Here is an 8,641-nt window from a genome sequence, read left to right as displayed (position 1 = left end):
GTCGTCGTCGTCGTCTACTCTCTACTACTCTCTCTCTCTCTCTCTCTCTCTCTCTCTCTCTCTCTCTCTCTCTCTCTCTCTTCTCTCTCTCTCTCTCTCTGTGTGTGTGTGTGTGTCCCCGCCACAACTGACTTGGTCATTTCGCACATGGGGAAATTTCAGTTGCGCTAGTTGCTCTAGCAAATATATTAGTTAGTTTAGCATGGCCAAGCACAATGTCTTACCCAATTCAGGTGGCATAGTGGGGCATAGAGGTATATCGCCTTCAAGCTTCACCTCTCTGTAACGATCTCTCTACATGTTCGCTTCTGTAACCGTGAGGACCTATTATAACAAAACTACAAAATGTACCGAAGACAAATTCTAGCGCTTTATGTAGGTGTCAACGAGCATTTTCAAGAGCTCCTTTGTATATACATTCACACTGCTCGTAGCTGGGTACAGAAAATAACAGGTAAAAAATATTGCATGGTAAAAACAAAGTATAAAGACGTAGGCCTACTTATATAGACAAAAACATATAACAAAAAATTGCAAATTTACGAGTAAAATAAAATCAACGTCAAAACTTGCGGATCACTGCTGCCATCTATCTTTGTAAAGACGCAATGTATCAGCCTTCATGCTCGGCTCTGTCAATGACCCGTGATCACAAAAGCTGTAATAGCAAGATTATACTAATTTTAAAATTCACATTGCGCGAATGAAAGACAATGAGAGCGAATGAATGAAGCACAATAAAACGCAATTAACTCTTGATTAAACAACATGATAATACCTAAATTGGAAGAAATGAAATACAGGTATTACATTGCATGAACAATAAGATAAATATGTAATAATGTAATATATGCATAAACAATATCCACGTAAACAAGTACAATAGAATCTGATGTAGGAATAAAAATATAAAGATACATTAATGAATATGGAAACATTAGATCGTGAGCATATATAGGTAGCCACCCCCCTATATACTAATTAATTCATTATGAAGTAATCAAAATGAAGCATACATATCCGATAAATCGACATTATAATACGTGAATTTTGAGAGAAAACTGAAAGAAGTAATTAATCGTAACTCAAGTTATTGTTTCATAATTAACCATTTGTTTTATCCAGCAAGTAATGAGAGGACAAACGTATACCCCAACTAATGGTCTCAGTAGTTGGCAAGCGCCAAAAATGCGCCAGCAGCGTTAATAACCCGATAACAATATATTAAATATATATTAAAATTTGGAATAAAATAAAAAATTCCGTAGCCATCTCGGCCACCATACTATGGCGATGTTTCATGTTTTATAAACATTAACGTCATATGGCGCACATGCGCAGTTTAACGGTGAGCAAACAGATGCCGTGATTATTGTTCGATAGCAGAGCACAAGGAGCCGCAATCGCAACGCATGCCGTGTAGTGCACACGGCAGCACACACTCATGGAACGCAGTGTACGTGCACACGGCACGGCACGCACGCATGCACGCAACGTGTTACGTGGTGCACACGGGTACGCAGGTCTACGTGCACATGCATGCACGCAGCGCACGGGCACGTGTAACCTGCACACACACGCCGGTACGCGACGCGAGCGCACACATGCACACAGCCGTGTACCTGCACACGGCACACACGCACGCACGCACACACGCACAGCTACGGAAGCGTGTTACGGCTGCACAACGGCGCTCACCACGCACGGCACGCACGGCAGCGCACGTGTAGCGTGACACACACACGGACGACGCACGCATGCACGCATGTGAAGTTCACACGCGACGCACGCACGCGACGCAGCGCGACGTTACGTACACAGCAGGCGCACAACTCAGCATCGCACGTGTAGCGTGCACACGACCTCGCACGCGACGATTGCCGCACGTGTACGTGCACACGCACGCACGCACGCTACGCACGCACGTTACGTGCACATGCACCAACGGCACACCGCAGCGGCACGCACGTTACGTGCACACACGAACGGCACGCACGCACGTGTACGTGCCACGCAGCACACTCATGCCACGCAAAACGTGTACGTGCACGACGCACGCACGAGTATGATGTGGTAGGGAGTGACAACGGCATGCACGCACGTGTAAGCATGCCCACGCACGCAGCGGCACAATGGTGCCGCAGTTCTACTGCACGAAGCACGCACGCCGCATGCACGCATGTGTACGTGGCATATGCAGGTACGGCAGCGCACGGCACTCGTGTACAATCCAAACGCACGCACTGCACGTGGGTGTCACGCGCGCATGCACACACGTGTACCTGCACACGGCATGCACTGTATCGCCGCACGCTCACGGCAGGTGTAGGTGCACACGCACGCACGCACGTTATGTGCATACGCCACGCTGCGTACGCCACGTGTACGTGCACAGCGCAGCACTGCTACGTGTAGCCTGGCGCACACACACACGCACAGTGCACGCACGTGTACGTGAACACGCACGCACGTCACAAACGCTACGGCAGCACTGCAGCGTTAGCGTTTACACGCACGACGCACGCACGCGCGCCGTGTCGTGCACACTGCACGCACGCAATGTCCAGCGTGTAAGTGCACACGCACGCCACGCACGAACGCATGTGTACCACGACGGTGTTCACGGCATGCACTTATGACGGCACACGCACCAATCGCACGGCACGCCACGCACGCACGGCACGGCACACTGACGGCCCATGCCGCACGTTAATACGACATCGGTGGCCTCGAGGAACGCACGCATGCATGGTCGAAGGTTGTAGTGGCAGCCGCACGCACGACGCAACGCGACGACGCACGCACGCACGTCTACTTGCACATCATCGCACGCACGCACGTGTACGCTGATACACACAGCCACGTACGCACCAACGCTACTCATTGCAGCCGCTGTACCTGCACCGCACGCACAGGCACGCACACACACGCCAGCCGCATGCCAGCGCATGCCCGCCGTTACTGCACACACGCACACACGGCACGCATGCACGCACGTGTACGTGCAGACGCAACGCATGCACGCATGCACCGCACACCAATGCACGCACGTGTACGTGCACACGAACACTGCACGGCCGCACGCACGGTAAGTTTCACACGCACCAGCGCACGCACGCATGAACGCACGTGTATCCACGCAACGAACCACGTGTATGTGCACGACTCACAAGTCACGCGCACGTGTACGTGCAGCTACATAAACAGCGCTGCTAATCAGACAACATGTGTCATTCTCTGTAAATGTCAAGCAGCACCTTCGCTCTGCCAACCACAACACATAACAAATACCGTGACCTGATCTATGACGTCACGTGAAACATCGCTATAGGGGCCATAACAACAGTAAACCTCCGCAAATTGTTCACCCTTGCGGCCCGTAGCCAGGGTGGTTCGGGAGGGTTCGAACGAACCCCCCCGCCCCCCCAAGCAAAAAAAAAATTTTGAAAATTTGCAAGAAATTTCAACCTCAGGTCGGCTCCATTTTTAGTGTAATAATTGCAAAATCTCCATCGTGCGGCGGGAGGTGAACAGTGAACACCCCCCTCCACAACCTACCCCCGCTCGTCGCTTGGCTCCCTCGCCCTGGTCGCTTCGCGCACCGAGCAAGGGCGTGTACAGGGGGGGTCCAGGAGTCCGGACCGCCACCTTGCTCGCGCAAGAAACGCATTCTGACGGGGTGCTAATTTTAAAAAATTTCTGGAGGAGGATGCCCCAGACCCCTGCGCATGCTCGCGAAACTTTGGGTTACGGTTAGACCCACGCCCTGGTACAAATCCTGTACACGCCCCTGCGCGAGAAAATTGCCAACAATTGCAAAAACGAACTCCCCCCCCAATTAAAGCTGGCTACGGGCCTGACCCTTGCACTATTTGGTCCCTAGAAAAGGCTTTTCCCGATTTTTCTTTTGTGAAATTCGACACTAGAGTGCACTAATTTGTATTGTAGCCTCACCACAAACAAACCGTTGACCCATACATAGCCAAATAAGTAGAGGAAAAGGGTAAGATTGATAGATAGAAGCCAACTAAGGTAAGTGTAAGATTATTAATGAATTGATGATAGTTAAAAGATTTACGATTGGTCGATTGTTAAAGGTTCATGATTGGTCGATTGTTAAAAGATTACTGATTAGTCAATGGTTAAAAGATTTCTGTTTGGTTGATTGTTAAAAGATTCACGCTTGGTCGATGGTTAATAGATTCTCGATTGGTACAAGGTCCAGGATTTGTCAATTGCTAAGAGGCCCACGATTGGTTGGTTGCTAGGAGGCCCACGATTGGTCAGTTGATACGAGCCTCACGATTGGTCAGTTGCTAGGGAGCCCAGGATTGGTCGGTTCATACGAGCCCCGCAATTGGTAAGATGCTAGGAGGCCCACGATTGGTCGATTGCTAGGAGGCCCAGGATTGGTCGGTTGCTAGGAGGCCCATGATTGGTCAGTTACTACGAGGCCCACGATTGGTTGATTGCTAGGAGGCGCAGGATTGGTCGGTTGCTAGCAGGCCCAGGATTGATTGGTTGCTAGTAGGCCCTTGAGTGGTCCCTTGCTACGAGGCCCAGGATTGGTCAATTGCTAGGAGGCCCACGATTGGTCAGTTGATACGAGCCCCACAATTAGTCGGGGTTGATATGAGGCCCACGATTGGTCTGTTGCTAGGAGGCCCAGCATTGGTCGTTTGCTAGGAGGCCCACGATAGGTCGGTTGATACGAGCCCAACAATTGGTCAGTTGATACGAGGTCCACAATTGGTCGATTGCTAAGAGGCCCAGAATTGGTCGGTTAATACGAGCCCCACACTTGGTCAGTTGATACGAGGCCCACGATTGGTCAGATGATACGAGCCCCACGATTGGTCGGTTGATACGAGGGCCATGATTGGTCGGTTGCTACGAGGCCCAGGATTGGTCGGCTGCTAGGAGACCCACAATTGGTTGATTGCTAGGAAGCCCAAGGTTGGTCGGTTGCTAGGAGGCCCATGATTGGTCAGTTGCTAGGAGGCCCAGGATTGGTCGGTTGGTAGGAGGAGGGTTGTTCTCTTGTTTTTTGAGTCCCACTAAGAGGAAGTGACGTCACTCCGCCCCCACCAATATCCGTAGCCATCTCGGCCACCGCGATTTGTTCTCGCAAATGAATTTGGAATGAAAATGAATTTGAAATGAAAATGAATTTGGAATGAAAATGAATTTGAAATGAAAATGAATTTGGAATGAAAATGAATTTGAAATGAAAATGAATTTGAAATGAAAATGAATTTGAAATGAAAATGAATTTGAAATGAAAATGAATTTGAAATGAAAATGAATTTGAAATGAAAATGAATTTGGATGACAAATGAATTTGGAATGAAAAATGAATGTTGAAATGAAATATTTGGAATAAAAATAAAAATTGCCGTAGCCATCTCGGCCACCGCATACTATGGCGATGTTTCATGTTTATAAGCTTAACGTCATATGCAGCCACAATGCTCTCAGTTTAACGGGTTGCAGGCATAAAGCAGATGCGTGATCTTGTTGATACAAGCACACGCACGCACGCCTGCAGCGTGTAAACGTGCACACAGCAACGCAGCCACTCATGAACGCACGTTGTACGTGCACTACCACGCAGCCGGCCCCGGCGCAGGCATGCACGCACGTGTACGTGCACGGACGCACGCACGGTTACGCTGCACATGCATGCACGGGCACCGCAACCACGTGTACCTGCAGCACACACGCCGTACGCCGCACAGGCACACACTGCACAAGTGGCGTGTCCTGCACACAGCACACGCACGCCGGACGGCACCACAAGCAGCTGCAAGCGAACGTGTACCTGCACACGCGGCTTCACACGACGCACGCAGCGACGCCGCACGTGTACGTGCACACACGGACGCACGTCACGCATGCAGCGCACATGTAGTTTACGACGCAGGCGCACGCACGCAGCGCACGAGCACGTGTACCGTAAACCACGCACGCAACAAACTCATGCACGCACGTGTAGCGTGCAACGCTCGCAGGACGATTGCACGCACGTGTCGTGTCACGACGCATGGGGACGCACGCACGCAGCACGCGTCTACGCTGGGCACATGCACAAACGGCACACGACGCACGCACGCACGTGTAGCGTGCACACACGGACGCACGCACGTGTACGTGGCACACGCTACGCACACACGTCATGCCGCACGTGTAGGTGCACACGCACGCACGCCCACGCATGCACGCACGTGTACATGCACACGTGCAGACGCACGCACACACGCACGTCTTACATGCAGCACGCCAGCACCGCATGGGCACGGCCATGTGTAACGTGCATATGCAGGTACGCACGCACGGGGGTGCACGGTGGATACATCCAAACGCAGCGCACGCACGCCGCGGCGCATGCACACAGGTTGGTACCTGCACACGGCATGCACGTACGCACGCGACGCATGCCACGGCAGGTGTAGCGTGCACACGGCGCAGCGCACGTTATGTGCAACGCAACGCTCGTACCACGAGTTTTTTTTTTGGGGGGGGGGGTCACGTGCACGACGGGCGACGGTCACTCACGTGTACCTGCACCACAACAGAAGAATGGCACGTCACGGCACGTGTACGTGAAACGCAGGCACTTCACACATCGCACGCAGGCAGCCGAGTGTACGTTCACGACGCACGAACGCACGCACGCGCGCACGTGTACGTGCAGCGACGCACGCACGCATGTAGCGACGTGTAAGTGCACACGCACGCACGCAACGAACGGGCATGTGTACGCACCGCACGCAGCAATGCACTTTAATACGTGCACACGCACCACGCACGCACCCACGCACGCACGCAGCGCACACACTAATGTAGTGTCGCACGCGCATGCACGCACGTTTAACTACACACGCAGCGCACGCATGCATGTTACGCAGGTGTACGTGCAGCACGGCACGGCACGCACGCGAGCCGCACGCACGTCTACTTGCACTGCATGCACGCACCACGTGTTACTGTACACACACGCACCGTAGCGCCGCGCAACGACTCAATTATGCAACACGTGTACTGCACACGCCGCAACGAGCAGCACCACACACGCTGCAGCGGCATGCAGATGCCCGCACGTGTACGTGCAGCACGCACGCACACGGTGTCACGCATGCACGCACGTGTACGTGGCAGACGACGCATGCAGCATGCACTCACGCAATGCACGCACGTGTTAGTGCACACGAACACATGCACCCGACGCACGTCACGTGTAGTTCACAGCGCGACGCACGCACGGCACGACGATGCCGCACGTGTACGTGCACACGCACGGCACGCACGTGTATGTGCACACGCACGCACGCACGGTACGTGCACTACATACAGCGCTTTCTATCACAGAACATGTGGTCATTCTCTGTAAATGTCAAGCAGGCACGCTTCGCTTCTGCCAGCCACAACAATACAAATACCCGTGCTGATCTATGACTCCACGTGAAACAATCGCTATAGGGGCACTACACAGTAAACCTCGCAAATTGTTCAGCCCTTGCAGCCCGTAGGCCATGGGTGGGTTCGGAGGTTCGAAAGCGAACCCCCGCCCCCCCAAGAAAAAAAAATTCTTTGAAAATTTGAAGAATTTCACTCTCGATGGTCGCTCCATTTTAGTGTAATAATTGCAAATCGTCCAGTGTGCGGGAGGGTGAACAGTGAACACCCCCTCCCAACGAACCTACGCCGCTCCGGGTCGCATTGGCTCCCTGCGCCTGGTCGCTTCGCGCCCGAGCAAGGGCGTGTATAGGGGGGTCCAGGGAGTCCGGACCCCACGTTGCTCGGCGCAGCGAAAAGCATCTGACGGGGTTAATTTTAAAAATTTCTGGAGGAGGATGCCGGCCAGACCCCCTCGGCATGCTCGCAACGTTGGGTTACGGTTAGACCCACCCCTGGTACAGAATAGCCTGTACACGCCCGCTCGAGAAATTGGCCAACATTGAAAAACGAATCCCCCCCAATATCGAAGCTGGTCTTTAACGGGCCTACGCCTTGCACTATTTAGGTCGCCGTAGAAAAGGCTTTTTTCCGATTTTTTGCTTTTGTGAATTTCGACCTAGAGTGGCACTAATTTGTATTGTAAATTCTCTCATCTCTCTTCTTCTTCTCTTCTCTGCTCTCTCTCTCTCTGCTCTCTCTCTTCTCTCTTCTCTCTCTCTCTCTCTCTCTCTCGGGGGGTGTCCCGCCACAGACTGAACTTGGTCATTTCGGCACATGCGGGACAATTCAGTTGCGCCTAGTTGCTCTAGCAAATATAATTAGTTAGTTTTATGCATGGCCACGCACATGTCTTACCCAATTCAGTGGCATAGTAGGGATACGAGGTTATCGCCCTTCAAGCTTCACCTGCTCTGGTAACGATCTCTCTACATGTCCTGCCTTCTTGTAACGCGATGAGGACCTTTATAAAAAACTTTACAAAATGTAACGCGAGACAAAATTTCTAGCGCCTTCATGTAGGTGTCAACGAGCATTTTCAAGAAGTCTCCTTGTATATACATTCACACTAGCACGCTAGCTCTGGGTACGAAAATAACCAGGTAAAAAACTATTGCATACGTAAAAACAAGTATAAAGACGTAGGATTATACTTATATAGACAACAATATAGCAAAAATTGCCA

The sequence above is a fragment of the Priapulus caudatus genome, unplaced genomic scaffold (genome assembly GCF_000485595.1).
Source record: "Priapulus caudatus unplaced genomic scaffold, Priapulus_caudatus-5.0.1 Scaffold192, whole genome shotgun sequence".
Lineage (NCBI taxonomy): Eukaryota > Metazoa > Priapulida > Priapulimorpha > Priapulimorphida > Priapulidae > Priapulus > Priapulus caudatus.
This window is presented reverse-complemented; position numbering follows the sequence as displayed.